At 34.3% G+C, this 17,847-nt stretch overlaps 1 long non-coding RNA gene across 3 annotated transcripts; it reads right to left on the bottom strand.

Moving 5' to 3' along the window:
* Positions 1-502: 502 nt before the first annotated feature.
* Positions 503-17,554, bottom strand: LOC122237724. 3 transcript variants are annotated; one of them, XR_006216343.1, is made up of 4 exons: positions 17,390-17,554; positions 13,684-13,826; positions 2,427-2,475; positions 503-591 (listed from the first exon to the last, which is right to left on the bottom strand). It is a non-coding gene; the product is annotated as an uncharacterized LOC122237724 (long non-coding RNA). The 3 variants fall into 3 exon arrangements; XR_006216342.1 differs by lacking the exons at positions 503-591; positions 2,427-2,475 and adding an exon at positions 10,541-10,667; XR_006216341.1 differs by lacking the exons at positions 503-591; positions 2,427-2,475 and adding an exon at positions 13,097-13,455.
* Positions 17,555-17,847: the final 293 nt, after the last annotated feature.

Raw genomic sequence — 17,847 nt, forward strand, 5'->3', positions numbered from 1 at the left:
CCAGATTTCATTTTTTCTCATTGCCAAGTAGTATTCCATTGTATATTAAACCTCATCTTCTTTATTCATTCATCACTTAATGGACATTTAGGCTCTTTCCAAAATTTGGCTGTTGTTGAAAGTGCTGCTATAAACATTGGGGTACAAGTGTCCCTATGCATCAGCACTCCTGTTTAAACAGTAGATGAAACATTTGGAGGGAAGGATAATGGGGGAGAGCCGTGGAATGATGGTTGTCTCCCCTTTAACTGCCTTATGTCACATTTTCAAAAGAAATAATTTGGAAACAAACAATTAAAAAATTCTATTTGTATGTATGGGGTTTTTTTAGATAGTGTTTATTCAAAACAAAGACATATTGCCATTATATATTTAAATCTCTAAAAATTATTTACATATTTAGGAAATAGCCGTTTAAAATTTTGGATGGAAAAAGTACATCATAAACATCATTTCTATATAAATGAAGTCTGATGAAAAAAATACCACAAGCCAATCAATATGTGAGACTGGTGGTTTTAATATACTAAATAAAAGTCTTTGGAAAAGAAAGTAAATATTTGTAGATTTCATTGATTTCTGCAACAGAATCTGAAAAAAAGGAAAAGAATATATTAGTTTTATATAATAAAATTACAAAATTACTCACACAGCAAAATTGCTTTTGTTTTTTTTATGATTTTAATGTTAAAGGACTCTATTGAAACAAGTCCATGTTATGATTAAAATGCACATTTAAGACAATCAAGTTTTTCTTCTATCTTCTTGTATATATTATGCACAGTCTTATAACTATTTTACAATGTAATTTTAATTCAATATTTTTTATTATTAAAAAAATTTTTTTTAATGTTTATTTGTTTCTGAGAGAAAGAGAGAGAGAGACAGAGACAGAGACAGAGACAGAGTGTGAGTAGGGGAGGGGCAGACAGAGTAGAGGAAGACACAGAATCTGAAACAGGTTCCAGGCTCTGAGCTGTCAGCACAGAGCCTGATGCAGGGCTTGAACTCAGGAATGGCAAGATTATGACCTAGGCCAAAGTCAAACACTTAACCAACTGAGCCACCCAGGAGCCCCTTAATTCAATATTATGCTTTATTTGCATGCATGTATGTATTATACAGGATTCCTTTGTGTGAGGTCTTGGGTTCAGATCAACACAATCTTCTGATACTGAATGATTTGAAATAGAATTCCTTCTCTGCCTTGAGAGACTTTTAGAAAATAGCATACTTTCTAAGTTAGAAACTAAGTGAATATAGTAAGAAACTAAACATAAATGCTTACTGAAAATGTGACATTATTAAATTTGTCTAATATCTTGAACTAGTTCATCAACAATAATCTTTGTCTTATATAATAATAAAATAAGTAAAAACCCAAGGAATATAGTAGTATTAAAATTTGGAGTCTTTTAATTTCCTTGGCAAGAGCTGTCATTAAGAGGCATCACCAACAGTATTAACTCCCATCACATTTGATTTTCAATTCTACTTTAACTGCTGATATCACTTCAGTAGAAATTCTGATTTGACTGACAGTAAAACAAAGCCTTGCCATTTTCCTGTCCAATTTTATAACAGTACAATTAAAGCCGATTTGGGAAGGAATGGAAGAGAACTTGCAACGAGGGTAACCAAGTTTTTTGTTCAACAAGAGTAACCAACTCAGGTGGAATGAGTCCAAATGAGCTTTTTGAACAATGCCTTTCTTCCCAGGACAATGTTTAATGGGGGATGGATGTAGTTTTGTGGAGGAAAGGGGTGGGGACTGGGAGATTTCAGATCTAAATTTTTGTGTTTGTTTTCTGAGACAGTGGCTTTTGGTGTGGGGTAAGGATGGAACTTGATTGGATAGCATACAGAACGATCTGTGACAACTTTAGCGATGGTTCCTCTTCTCCACAATTCAACCCCCATACCTCCTATGGAAGTTTCTTCCTTATACAGACCACTATTATTTTAGAATATTTATCGTAATCAATTTGGTTCAGTTTAAGAAAGATCTATCTATGCAGTTCCTGAACTTCTTACACAGGACATGAGTTCATAATTGCAGAGATTTTCAGATGCAGGGTATCAATGCCTCTCCACACTCCACTTTCTTGGTTTCATGTCATAAAAATATATTCCCAGGTGATTTAAAATGATGAGATTTAGTCTATTTAATGTGTGATTTATTTATTTTAATGTTTATTTATTTTTGAAACAGACAGAAGGTGTGAGCAGGGAAGGGCAGAGAGCTAGGAAAACAGGATCCAAAACGGGCTCCATGCTGTTAGCAGAGAGCCCAATGCGGGGCTCAAACTCTTGAACTCATGAACTGTCAGATCATGACTTGAGCTGAAGTCAAATGCTCAACGGACTGAACCACCCACGTGCCCCATAAGGTGTGATTTTAAATCTCAGTATCATATATGACTTACAGAAACAAATGATTGTTACTCTCTTCTCCAGAAAATTTCATTTCTTTACCTAAAAAATAAATGTCATGCATGCTAAATATACTTTATTTCATAATACTGGGCCTACATTTTCTGAATAATCTTCATTCTCTAAGAAATTGTATCCTGGTGATCTCTTTATAACTCGTATTTAGAATACTGTATATTGCCATCATATTTAGTTTTTGAAAACAGAGAGTTGTTCAAAGCATTCTTCTCAATGAAGCTCCTTGATAAATTCCTTTGACTACAGGATAAAGTCCAAGTATTTGGCAGTGTTTTCAAGTCCCGTTTTTATCATACGTCTTATTTCTTTTTATCCATACGCTCCAACATTTCCCCTCTACCCCCATGTGGGCCACAAGCCTATGCTTGTAAATGGAACGTGCTTTAGGTCAAAGCAACCCACTGAATGACTATGTTAACGTGTGGAGCATTGTAGAATAAGGCTAGCTCTTTACACTCCTCTGGTGCCATGTCAAACCAGCTTTTAACTTGATCCTGATCTTTATCAAAAACAAAGGAACAGGAAGAGAATTTGTATCTCTTTGTAGGAAGCAGATGCTAAGAGTATTCCATTAATGGCAATGTACTGAAGAAATTATTCACTGGTGGATTTAAGCTCCCATTTCTTTTCTGCCTGTGCCCAGAATTTAGAGTATCTTCTACGTAGTTTGGAATCCCACTTTCCCTTTTATAAAATAGGCCAGTTGCTTGGACCACATATACTAAAACTTAGGGAATAGGTGTTTCCTAAAGATTTTTTAAAGACTGATTGTCTTAAAAAAGTCTAGAGAACTATACTTTAGGTCAAGATGAGTAACAGGAATTGGATTTACACCCTTACTTGAAGTAAATTTTAAAAAATGTACCACATATATGAGAAACAACAGTTTCTCGAGATCTGAACATTAAGCTAGGAAAGACAGCGATCCCTAAGAGACGGGAAACAAATGAAGTGAACCCTACGATCGCCCTAGCTTACTGCCTGGAGAGTTTCCAGGCCTTATTAAGGGAGATGGAGCTAGGAGCCCAGGAAGACAAGGTAGCTGAAATTCACAGGGCAGAGCATTGGAGCAGAAAAAGAGGGACAAAGATATACATACAAAGATCTAAAGAGGTTATCCTCATATTTTCAACTAAGTATAGATTATTCATATGAATATACCACCTGAGGCCAGGTAAAGAACCACCTGAAAGACAAAATGGAACAATATCTGGTGTTCACATAGGGCAGGGGAAAGTTTTTGATCTCATAAGAGTAAAAAAAAAATCTCAAAATTCACAGGGCATAAGCTTGAGTACTCAGAACGGTTTGATCCCCGTAATGGGAAAAATTAGCCTTAGATAAGAATATTCCTTTGTTCCTGCTTAATAAGGCTTGTAACCTAATGCCATCTTAAAATAAGGCCCTTGAATATGTGTATATGTGAAGACCAATGGTTTCCCCTAATTTCAAAATAATTACACTGAGTGAAAGAAGCCAGACACAAGAGTATTTACAGTCTTGTCCTACTTCCGTGCAGTTCTAGAAAATGCAAACCAACCTGTGGTGACAGAAAAGAGGTTGGGGATAAGAGAAAGGGGAGGGTGGGATTTTTTTTTCTATTGATATGTACATATGTGAAAACTTATCAAAGTGTACCTTTTCAGTACCTATAGTGTGCTGTATGCTAACTGTATCTTAATAAAGCTGTTCAAAATGTTTAAGCTGATATTTGTTTGCTTATGGAGAGATTCAGTTTCTTTCTCTCTCCTTCAAATTCCGTGCATCACAGGAGTTAAGACTTAGGCAACCCACCTAGTCAAAAGTGGAAGGCTGAGGTTCCGGGGCAACAGGTTCGGCATCATCAGGCTCAATCGCCCCAGGGTCAACTGCAACAGGTTCTGCGTTTGGAGGTGGTGTAGTACGTGTGCATACTTGAGGTATAGCTACATAAGGTTCGGCAGCAGTAGGCAGGGGAGCATTGAGAAGAAAGGTCCTTCGGGTTTATGTGAGTTAGGGACAAAGTGGGGAGATTCCCTAGGAGGAGGAGAGGGGATCCACCAAGTAGTTGCAGGAAAACTAGGAATGTGGTGGAAGGGGTCTCCAGGAGAGGTGAGAATCCAGGGAAATGAGGGCACCCCTGTATCAGGGTCAGGATTCCCAGGGTAAGGGGGGATTTTATTCTCTGAAGGACGAAAAGGAGGAGCAAAATCCCTGTCTGACAGGGGATAAGGAATATTCAGAGATGGGTTAAGTGGGTAATGATTGCCACCATAATCCTAAAGGAGCAGCAAAGAAGTCAAAGTTGATTGTTTTTATCTATCCTATCTATATATTACTTACATTATGACTGTAATGATATATGATGAGTGAAGATTATTTTTGTAACAATTCCAATGGAATCTCTTTCTCAAGGCTAATACGCTTCTGTAATTTTTGAATTAGGAGACTAATAATTTCTGGAGAAAAGTGAATAAATCTCAAATTAGGGAGAAATATTTTGTGTTTCGGCAAATCAGAGTGTTTTAAACTGCACAATATGCCAGCTTAGGCCAGGACAAAAAGAGAAGGAGAGAGTGTGTGCAGTATAGGATTGGTATTTCCAGGCCTCCTTCTCTGTACCCTCCGCCCAGCCCACTGATCTCATTGCCGGCTCCCGAGAAGTCCAAAGTTCTCCACCAAAGCATTCACTTTGTTATACCTCTTCCAGGTGCCCTTTTGATCTCCTTCCCATCCAGCAGCATCCAATTCCACTCATCAAAGCCTAATATCTCAAACTGTTATTAAGAAGGAAAGCAGACTGGATGTGAATGAGTGACTACTGGCGTTTTTTTTTTTTTAATTGAGATATAATTGACTATAGTTAATACTGTATTGTATATTTGAAAACTGTTAGGACAGTAGAGCTTAAAAGTATTTGTCACACACACACACACACACACACACACACACACAAAATAAATAAATAACAAAAGCTTTCACCACAAGGAAAAAATTGTAACTGTGGTAATGGATGTTAACTCAATGTGGTGATCATTTTGCAACATATACTGCTGGCTTTCATATTTAGTTTTCCCTGTGGTGTTTGTGTTTTAAATGAGATTATTAATGTTACTGATGCATTTACTGTTAAATTTCACATGATTTCTTTCAGTATAAGTGTTGACACATTTTCCTCCAGTTGCTATCCAGATTTGTCTATTACATGTATGTAAGATTATTGGGGCGCTGCAAGGTCACAAAATTACGTAGAAATTTACAAAAAGTTAAGACATGTCTTGGTCTCATCTACATGACATTTTATTTCCTATCATAAATTTGTCAGTTTCCATGAGCAATTTTGACACATATTGGTTTATATATCAAGTTCCTAGATTCTTTGATACATTGCATAGTTCAATTATAATTTAAGGAATTTTAAATGTGTATAACATAAATATTTTAAAATATAATAAACTATATATATAATATTTTTAATGTGTTTATGTTAATGCTAATCAGTTGATGAACTTATTTCATTTACATGTATGCCAAGTTAACTAGTCAATGGCAGACACCATTTATGAACTAGACCCAATTTCATATTTGTTAGAAGATATGTTAGATAAATTCTTTATCATCAGTACTTTTCTATTATATATAACTTTATACAGCTAATTTTCAGTTTAAAGCATTTAATCTTAAGTGCGGGGAGTGTAACTGGGCAAGATATCAGTATGAATAAGAAAATTACAGGATGTATAAATATACATGTGCCTATATTTATACATGCATTTTAAATGAGCCCATCATAGCAAGAAAAGAGAACATGTTTCTAAATTACTTTCCAAGCCTGTCAAGGAAAAACATAATACTGAATTACAGTAAAACCTTGGTTTCAGAGCATAATTCATTCCAGAACAAGCTAGTAATCCAAAGCACTTATATATCAAAGAGAATTTCAAAAACCATTGTGATCATGTAACATTCAGCATCACGTACTATTCGTATTGCAAGACTTCTCTCGTTTGTTAAGTTAAAATTTATTAGAAATGTTTGCTCATCTTGCGGAACACTCGCAGAACAAATTACTCGCAATCCAAGGTTTTACTATATTTAACATCATTAGAAAATACTATTTTAAAAAGAAAATAATAGAGAATACATTTTAATATCTTACAAGCAAATATGAATATATTTTTTACCCTTTCACCAGATGTGAGAAATTTCTAAAACAACAAAGAAAATAGTGTTTTTAAACTTCATGCCCCTGAAAAATATTGTTCTTTAGATCTCTACCTATATTCAGTGATCATAACTGACAAAACTCTCTAAGTAACTTAGGATTTTCTTTCTTAAGTGGTACAGTTATTTGCCTTGTTTTCCCGTGACTATGTAGACTCTTCTGTTATTCTAAATACTTCTTAAAAACTAGATACTGAATAACCAATATTAATGTTCTATTAGTGACAATATTTCATACAATCATTAAATTTCTCATACATATTTATTTATAAACTTTCATACATAGGGCACCAAATATTTTGATTCAATTTTGTGACTAGTTGCTTGTATATACCAGTTATTTACATTAGAACATTATTTGTGTTTACCACAAAATCCCCTGTGACTAAACTAGGCTTTGCAATATAAATTCTCAGAAAATACAGATGTTTCCTCAGCAGCTTTGGGATATTTAAGCTTTTTGTCGATGGATATTCAAGGATTTATTTTTTAAAAGTATAAAATGAGTGCCTACTATGTGCTCTCTGAGTGCTAGACATTGGGTTCCTAGGTACTGGAAAGAACAAACAAGGTTTCTTTGTTCAGGGATGATTTCTAGGCCTCCCAGCTAGTCCAGCTTCCTCATTAAAATTTAATATTGTATAAAAACAAAACACATGAATAAAAAGTAAAGTCAGGGGGCGCCTGGGTGGCGCAGTCGGTTAAGCGTCCGACTTCAGCCAAGTCACGATCTCGTGGTCTGTGAGTTTGAGCCCCGTGTCGGGCTCTGGGCTGATGGCTCGGAGCCTGGAGCCTGTTTCCGATTCTGTGTCTCCCTCTCTCTCTGCCCCTCCCCCGTTCATGCTCTGTCTCTCTCTGTCCCAAAAATAAATAAAAAAACGTTGAAAAAAAAAAAAAGTAAAGTCAGATCTATAAATACAGAGAACAAATTGATTCTTGCCAGAGGGAAGGGGTAGAAGGGATGGGTAAAATGGGTGAATGGGAGAGGCGCCTGGGTGGGTCAGTCAGTTAAGCCTTGGCCTTTGACTCAGGTCATGATCTGGCTGCTCATGGGTTTGAGCTCCTCATGGGGCTCTGTGCTGACAGCTCAGAGCCTGGAGCCTGTTTTAGGTTCTGTGTGTCTGGTCTCATTTTGCCCCTCCTCTGCTCATGCTCTGTATCTCTCTCTCTCTCTCATAACAGTAAAAAAATTAAAATAAAAAAATGGGTGAATGGGAGAGAGAGATAGAGACTTATGAAATGAGTAAGTCATGGGAATCAATGGCACAGCATTGGGAACATGGTGAATGGTGTTACGTAGCACTGTGTGGTGACAGATGGTGGCTAACCCTGCAGTGGGCACAGCATAGCATAAAGAGAAGTTGACTCACTATGTTGTATACCCAAAACTAATGTAACATTGTGTGCCAACTATACTCCAATAAAAAATTGACGAAAAAGAATTTAATATCGTATCTGATATTTCTTCCCAATTTTAGGTTGGTTTCTTGAATTACTGAGTTAAAAATGTTTGCTTATGCATCATATTTTCATCTTAAGGTATGATGCGTGATGCACAAGTGATACATGTTCCAGAGTGTTCACACAGACACATGTCAGTGAGTTGTATTTGTGACCACACAGCCCTAGACTCTTATAATTAAAATATCAATTCTTATAAGAAATTCAAAGTAACACCTCCTACTGTTCTCATTTTAATGATTATTTCAAAACCTTTCCATTCCTTTGCCATATATCTCATGGAAAAGTGTGCACATCCAGACCGTATCTCTTGGCTTTCCTTTGCTGGATTGTCATGTTTCTCTACAGCATACTTGTAGATGGTACAAGTATAGTTTTTTTAGCACACTCCTGTTATCAGCCCTTGAGGCAAAAATGACAACTTACAAAAAGTCATATACTAGTCAATCAATGAATGCTGTGGCCTCATACATAGGGGTAATTTGTGGGTATTTTCTGCACAGAAATCATCTAGCTGTTTGGGACACATTCTTCCTATTAGTAATTCCTAGATCATGCTATCTTCTACTGTAATCTTTCATACAGGCAAAATCTTTCTGGATTCATTCCTTAATTTGTTCAAATAAATTTAGTACCTTGTCATAAATTTTATTGGGCATAGGAAAATATTTATCACTCTGCAGAGGGAGTGCCCTTACTTAATACTTCTGCTCATTGAAAAGAAATAAAGACCCCATGGGAAATATGTTAAACACAAATATATTTGTACTCCATAAACATTTTTCAATCAAATTTAACAGCAACAGCAACAGTAGTCATAAAATTGTATTGTAAAGAAATCCAAGACTTTTAAAATGTAAGATACACTTTAAGATAAAAACAAGCACATTCATATGCAAATTAAAAAAGTTTTACCTCATGAACATGGAAGAAGCACTTCTAAAACAAAGGAAAAATTAATTCCCTATGGTTATTTGACAACATCTGCACCCAGATTTCCATATTACTGAAGAATTTGTACAGTCTTATTAGTATAGTTTCTTTATTTTTGAAGTATGAATCACTAGTATAAATTGTTTGTTATTGTTATCAACATATGGTTTAGAACTAGGTACGTGCTCTCAAAAGTTTTACTTTGGCTGATGGATTTTGGTTTGTAATTTTCTACGTGTACATCAGTCTTCCCAACCAACTGAAAGATGATTCAGCTGTTATTCATATACCTTTCACCTCTCAGGTTTTGCTTGCATTAGGTGTGTGTGTGTGTGTGTGTGTGTGTGTGTGCACTTGCACTTGTGTGTATATGTGTCACTTCTTTACAGTTGCAGTTGTTCTTCAATATTCAGTTGTTCTTCAATTAAGCTTCAATATATTTTAGAAATTCACCACAGATTATGCACAAGATAAGAATAAAAAATAGTGGAAAACTCATCATTTGCTATTTTAAGAATTAGAATTTAATTAATTTTAAGAGATAGGATAATATCTTGAAATTTGCACAGGATGACAATAATAATTGTAAAATAGTTAACAATATCAAATAGCATTTAAGTTCCTATTGTATCCTAAGTATTCTGCCAAGCACTTTAGGTAATTATTTAATTCCCAAAATGATTCTATGAGGTAGGTGTCATAATTTTCTCCTTTTACAAAGGACAATGTTTAGCACACTCATTGGCTAGGATTAAAAATTTTCCTACAGCTATTTTTTTTTTTTTTTTGCAGCACAGTCTCATTTGTTTATGCCATGTTGAAGGTTGCTATGTCCATTTAAGCATTAAGTATATTTAAGTATACTCCACCAAATATTCCTTATGACTCTACCTAAATACCTTCAGCAATGAAACATCACTCCCACAGGAAGCCCAAGCCAGCTTTCCATAATTTGAAGACATAGACTCTTAAAATAATCTACATGGGATTCTGATTCCATGTAAGTTTATCTTCCTGTAGCCCAGTGCATTTTTGTACTAACCTCTTCTCCTTGCTGGGTAGCCATTTTCAGTTAACACAACTTTATTATTTTATTTTTTAAAATTTCTTTTGAAAAGTTTGTCACAACACAGGGACCTGGCTGGCTCAGTCAGTTAAGCATCCAAATCTTGATTTCTGCTCAGATCATGATCTCTCTGTTCCTGGGATCCAGCCCCGTGTGTTGGACTTTCGCAGAGCCTGCTTGGGATTCTGTCTCTGTCTCTCTTTTCTCCTCCCCCCACTCCTATGTGCTCTCGTTCTCTCAAAATATATAAACTTTTTTTTTTAAAGAAAAGTTTGTTATAACAAAACTCATGCCTATTAACATGTCTCTCTGCTGCACTGTTATCAAGACTATAATAACTTATGTCATTAACATGAATCTCTCCTTATCTACAATTATTCAATGGTTGTACTGTGGCTATAATTTTAGGAGTCTATTTACTTGCCTTTGTAAAAGCAACACACAAGATGCAAGACCATAATAGAAGCTTCATTTTGAGTGATCTTATGAAGATTAATTTTATAGTGGTTGTTTCAGAAAATATACAATATATATCTTAGTTATTTCTCTTTTCCTAGAGAGAGACAAAAGAATGCATGGCTTTATTAGTCTGAGTAGAAGCACCCTTAGCAGAAAATTTGGTCCTGCTATTAACTACTGTCCCCATGACCTAACAGGAATGATGCTACAACTCAAATTACCTGCTTTTGCAAATGTCCTTCAATAATTAATTGGCTTCTATCCAAACTTCTTTAAGTGGGAGTGAATTGATTTAGTTACATAGGGATACATTTTTGCAATTAATTTGTCATGGAGGGCTTAGCATAAACCATAACCAAGGTATGTGCCTTGGTTAGGCTCAGTCTTCTTCAAAGATAGTAAACTCAATCTCTGGTTGGTTGAATATTGGTTTATGTCTTCTCCCTTCTTCAAAATCATAAATTATCTCCCCTCTTAACAAAAAGTCAACATACAGACTTTTATATAATTTTATATATTAATATTTAATAATATATTTAATATATTATTTATTACTTATATATACCATACATATATAATTACACATTATTATATTATATATTTCTTATTTATATATTATGTATTATTATTAATATATATTATTAAATAATGTATTATTTAATAATATATACAATTTAATAATATATATTACAATATATTACAATATATTACAATATATTACAATATACAATATGTTACAATATATTATAATATATATTATTATAGACATTTATTAATATTATTTAGTACCTCAAATTTGAAAAAATATGAATGCTCAATACGGAGTAATTTATTAGGAGTAATAATATCAGGTTCATGATATATTGCCAAATGAATATTCAGATGTTAAATATAGCTAACATATTTAATGGACTATTTCTAGTTATGGGTGATTTTAAAAATAATTTAAGTAATTCATTTTATCTTCTATAATCTATAATGTTTTTGTGAAGTGAAAATGTATTACTTGTATGCTAACTATACAAAGCATATTCTAATAATACAAAATGTTTTCAAGTTTTAGTTGAGACTGTGAATGCTTAATTACCTAATTTGTAACAAGACCTAGGCTGCAAAATTATATTCATGGGCAAAGCCCTGGAAATTATATACTCCATCCATTTCTCAAAACATATGTTTTATTTTAGGTCGCTTGTTTACATGTTCAACATGGTTTTGACCACATATTGGATGATCTTTGCTGTAATGTTCTTTGGTATTATACATCTGTTTTTTTGTTTTGCTTTGTGGTTTTTTTTTTTTTTTGAGAGACTATGTACGAAAGACATCAATAGGTTTTATATTGTTTTTAGGTAGTAAAAATATAGGAGACAAAGATCCGTGCCTCATTCTCTCTCCCAATAAGTAGCACTGAAGAAATTCCTGACAGGCCTGAACACTTAGCTTTTCTTCAGCTATGGATACACTTTCATGTCCTAGCTACATTGATATTACTTATCTCTTGTTTTTGCATTTATTTTTGTTTTTTGCTTACCATCAATTTCATAGTCAAATATCTTGGCCATATTTAGAACTCTACAGGGCATGTGGCACCTCATTTGGAGATGCTTACTTCATCTCTGGCTTTATCTTATTTCCCCCAGTCTTGTTTTGTCCTCATCAAAATACTTATATCTTTTTTAAAAAATCCTGTTTTACTTATTTTGCAAGCTGTCTTAAGTCCTTTCAAAATGGGTTATATTATAAACAGAGGAACAAATTAACCAAACAAATCTCCTAAAATTGTTTACAGTGCCAAAATTCCCTTCTGCTATATTTTAACATTTTTGTAAAAAGAACATAAAAATGTTAGTTGGTGAAACAAAAATATCATGAATGTATACCTAAAGAAGACAACATTGTAGCCTTCAATATAGACCAATTATTTTTAAAGTGGCCTGTGCTTCATGGTAGACCCTAAAGATTAACAATATAAAGTTAACTGATGTATTCATTGATCTCTCTAAAACCATTCCTTTTAGCTTTTTCTGGGTTTCTGAAACAGAGTATTTAATTGGCTGGTTCCAGATTTTCATATACATATTATATGACAAATGTCTAATTTGCCATAATACTGTCATATTGTCTAATAATTATCTAATAATTGTCATATTACATGGCACTAGAATAACTTAGAAGAACCCATCCCTTATCCCAGTATTATTTTGGGAACCTATCAATTTGATTATATACAAAGGCTCCAAAACATAGATAAATATAGATAAAAAAACTATGAAAGAAAATGCATATTCACCTTTTTAAATGTGGTTTAGAAAGAAATTCTATATTAGTAGTTCAAATAATGCTATCTTAAATTATTATATTACAGATAACCCAATAAGCATAGTTTTACTTCATTTATATTTTGTCTTAATGTGGCTATTAAGTTAACAAAGCTCTTATGCGTTAGAAATTCTATTAAAGATGAATAAGCATTTCTTCTTCATAAAGAATTTAAAGAATAAAGTTTTCCTATAAGAATAATAACAAAGGATAGCTCAATTATAATTTTAGAGTTCTAAAAAATCAAAAATGGAAAAATTCCAGATTTATCAATGTTTAAAAATCCCTCCCTTGTCCCACTGTCTAAATTTATTTATCTACTCATATATCACTTGTGATTTAGTCTTTTGAATCCTCCAGAAGAAAAAAAGAACATTTATGTCTCATTCAATTAATAATTTTCCATTCTCCTTTTCCTCAATTTTTTTTTCCTTCCAATAGCTTTTAAGTGAGAGGGGATTATTTGACCCCACTCTTCAGTTCTTCAGAACATGAGAATTCCGGAGTAGAACAAACCCATCCTTTTAGGGTTTATGTGAACTCCTGAGTCCAGTCTGAACCTAAAGAATAAAAAAAAATCCTGTACTTAGTCTTCTCTTATGTAGTCTTGAAGTGATATTCAGATATATGGTGGATTAGATTTACATACCACACTGTGTTAATAACTTCTTCAAACCTGGAGAGAACGTAAATATGACATGCATTTATAGTCACCCTATTAACTGAGACCTAAGGGAGAATCTTTCAATAATGGAAGCATCTTTATATGAGGGTGGAGGGAAGAATACCTTGTTTCCAGGATGGAAACTAATGGCTGTAGATTTGGTCTTGCTCTGGACACTGTGCCTCAGTCCCTTTCCTCCGGGGGTACTTATAAGAAGTTTTTAATTTAATGTTACTTCTTTTGTTTTGAAATAAATCAGCTTCATATCTGAAAAAATAAAAAACTATGAGTTTTACTTATTTGGCTGGAAATTATTCCCCTTATTTCACAGCATCATAAAATCAGGGAAATTCCCATAATGTGGCAGTAAAAGACAAATTGAGAACTGTATTAAACTTAAATACTAAATGCATTTTGAAATATTGATTACTGGATTGTTGACATTAGAAAGGGTGATGAAGGAATTTTATAGTTTATTTTATGTTAAATACGGAATAAAATGGTTTAACATAAATATTTTTTTAAAATACCAGTGTGGTGGGGGTGCCTGGGTGGCTCAGTTGGTTAAGCATCTAACTTCAGCTCAGGTCATGATCTTGCAGTTCGTAGGTTAGAGCCCTGCGTCAGGTTCTGTGCTGACAGCTCAGGGCCTGGTGCCTGCTTCAGATTCTGTGTCTCCCTCTGTCTCTGCCCCTCCTCTGCTTGCTCTCTCTCTCTCAAAAATAAATAAACATTAAAAAATAAAATAAAATAAATAAAATAAAACAAAATAAAAACAGTGTGGTGTATTTTTGCATATTAGTGTTACAAACATGAATTACCAACTATGAATAAATATTAAAAACTTAAAGAGCTCTTCTGTCTTGTATATTTATTATTGACAACCATGTATTTCTAGCAATATGCAATATAAATAAGAAATGATAAAAGACAGTACTGGCTGGCAGTGCCCAAGTCATAAAGTAATGTGAAGTGATTTAGCTTGAATCATAGACAGGACTGTAGTATTTGTTAGAGTGAGAGAACCCTCCTTTCCAAATATGTAACTTTCTTTCTGTGGAATCAATTAGCATAAACCCCCCTCACTAATGGCCTCACAGAAGGAAAAGTGCTCACATACAACCATAAAAATTTTAATCGTATTATCTACTAAACTACAACATATTTCTGACATTCAGCCAAAAAAAATGATGTGTGTGTGTGTGTGTGTGTGTGTGTACATGACAAACAGGAAGGCAAGAAAGAGCAGTCTACAGATTAAAAAAAGCAATCGTCAGAACATGGGTGAGTTATTACAGTGACTTGTTGGAACCAACAAACAGAGAATGTAAATAATTTTGAATAATATATTGAAGAATCTAATGGTAAGGTAGACAAGACTCAGGATCACATAGGTAATTTCAGCACAGAGAGGGAAACTATAAGAAAGAATGAAATGGAAATGCTAGAAATAAAGGTTGACTAACAAAGAAAAAAAATGTATTTGGTTAGCTCATCAGTAGGCTCAACGCAGCCCAGGAAAGATGCAGAGAACTTGAAGATAAGTTTCCTTCTTTCTTTCCTCCCTCCTTCCCTTCCTCCCTCCCTCCCTTTCTTACTTCCATCCTTCCTTTTTTCTTTCTTTCCTTTCTTTTTTTTCCTTGCTTTTTTTCCTTCACCTGATCATTCACTTAGACACATAGTACTGTTCTAGACCCTAGAGAATATGAGAAATGCAACCCAGTGGATAAAAAATAATCTGGGAACAAAATTAAAATAAGGTCTTTGGAATTTAAAGCTCCAAAGATGCCACTTTTTTATGTACGAAGAAGTTAAAAAGGCGTAACGTAATTAATCCTCTGTCTCAGACTGTTATACTAAAAACATGGGTGCTATTAATTCTACTTCATGATTCAACAGGATGGGAAACCTATGGATTATATTTGACAGTTGGATAGAATGGACATGAAAAATAAGCTTACCAGTAGCTTTCTTTTGTTATATACAATATCGTACTTCACAAACAGTAGGTGATTTTAGAATAGTGATGGACCAGAACATACCCTGTGCTTTTGTAGTAATGGAAATAGGATGCCTTTTCCTCCATTACTGACAGCTACTCTCTTGGAATGGTCAAGGTTTTTAATTTACTAGAGAAATAACAATATACTACTGGGGTATCTGGGTGGCTCAGTTGGTTACGCATTTGACTTCAGCTCAGGTCATGATCTCAGTTTGTGAATTCGAGCCCCATATCGGGCCCTCTGCTGACAGCTCAGAGCCTGGAGCCTGCTTCGGATTCTGGGTCTCCTTCTCTCTCTGCCCCTCCCCTGCTCATACTCTGTCTCTCTCTCTCTCTCTTTCTCAAAAATGAATAAACATTTAAAAAAAAAAATATATATATATATATACTACTAAGTATTATTGCTATAAGTATGCAAAAAATGGCCATATTTTTGTAATGTTTTCCTACTTCAATATTTTCAAAATCTCTTCTAATCGCCAATGAAATAAACTTCGATCTGGAGAGACTGAATCATTGACAAATCTTTGAAAATTATTTAGAAATCACCAAAAGGAGCTGTAATAGCTGCTATGTTCCAGTTTAATTTACTATAATAAAATATTAGGTCAGGGCATCTGGGTGGCTCAGTTGGTTGAGTGTCTGACTCTTGATTTTGACTCAGGTCATGATCCCAGGATGGGATGGAGCCCTGCACCAGGCTTCATGCTGAGCATTGAGCCTGCTTGGGATCCCTCACTCTGCCCTCTCCCTCTCCCTCTGCCCCTCTCCCCGAGTCACTCTCTCCCTCATGTGCGTGGCTCTCTCTCTCTCTTTCTCTCTCAAATAAATAAATAAATTTAAAAAATTAGGTCTAAAATATATAGAGTAACTGAGACTTTATCTGAATACTGGATAATGTTTTGTCTACTAGGGAGTCAAGTGAAACTCTGCTTACACATTACTCCTCATATCGCTCACATTTTAATTTGGGAAGCCAACAAATATATACATATTTAGGAGTCAGCTGGGTTCCCCTCCCTAAATTTGAGGGACAGCAGTTATAGAGCTGAATCTAGAGAACTGGGAGCTGATTTTAATTGGCTGATTACATGTGGCAATTAAAATGGTTAAAGTGGATAAGATCATATAGGAAAAAAATGTACAGTTAAAAAGAAGTGGTTGAAGTCAGAGTCCTAGAGAACATTACTGTTTTATTCAAGGAGAGGAGTGCATGCAAAATACCTGGAAGAAATAGCTAAAGAAAGATTTAAAAAAATTACCAGGAAATAAATCTTAAGCGATAGTTACAAATAGAATAGTGCCCTGGAGGCAATTTACTCATTTTCTACTACAATTTCCTCATCTGCAAGGAATATTAATCTTTATTAGTAATGTAATGGTAATATTAATGGTTGTAAGTTTAACTGAGGCAAAATATAATGTACCCTGCATATAGATGCTCAGTCGGTTTCAGATATTATAATCACCCTTATTATTTTTGCCACAATCTGTTAAAAAGGAGAGATTACAGAGGAAATTTTTAAAAGCATCAAAAGAGTTATTATCTTTGACATAGAGGAAGGTCACCATATTCGTAGAGACTTGAAGGAGACAGTTAAAGTCATATTGAGAGTTATCAAGTTATTGGTATATTGTACTAGGTAGTGGGTAGTATTTAGGCTGGATGGGCTCAATATAGTCTATGAAATAAAAAGGGAAGTTATTTTCTAGTAAGATGAATTGGAAGCGTAAGAAGAGTTGAGGAAGGCAGATAACTCTAATGCCAATAAGACAAAGTTTGGTAAGTGGTCTTTGGTGACCAAAAAAGTTTAGAAAACTAACTTACTTTAGGATTCATCTGCTTGGATGGAGTGACAGTAGAAATCAAGTTCATGTTTGGGTGTTTTCCAGGTAAGACTTAATTACAGAGAGGCAGGAGGGTTATAGGTACCATCGAGATAATATTTGAAATAAGGATAAAGTCTGGGCTGTATAAGAAAGGGAGTGAGGCCAATAGGGAATAGAGAGAATGGAATATAATCAGAGTGTTAAGGCATGGAGTATTCTGTGAAGACAAAGAACAATTCTCTTAGCTTCTTCCTGTTCCACCATTTCAAAGTATATGTCATATGTTACTTCCTTCTGAAAAAAACTTTGTGTTCGTATTGAGTAAGAAAGGACATGAGGATAAGAAGGATTGGATAGAATGGAGTATAATGGAAGGATTAAAAGATTGGAATATTCTATGAAATCAAAGGAAAAGTCTCAAATTTTCAAATCTTTTCACCAAAGACACATGTCGTA

The sequence above is a fragment of the Panthera tigris genome, chromosome B1 (genome assembly GCF_018350195.1).
Source record: "Panthera tigris isolate Pti1 chromosome B1, P.tigris_Pti1_mat1.1, whole genome shotgun sequence".
Lineage (NCBI taxonomy): Eukaryota > Metazoa > Chordata > Mammalia > Carnivora > Felidae > Panthera > Panthera tigris.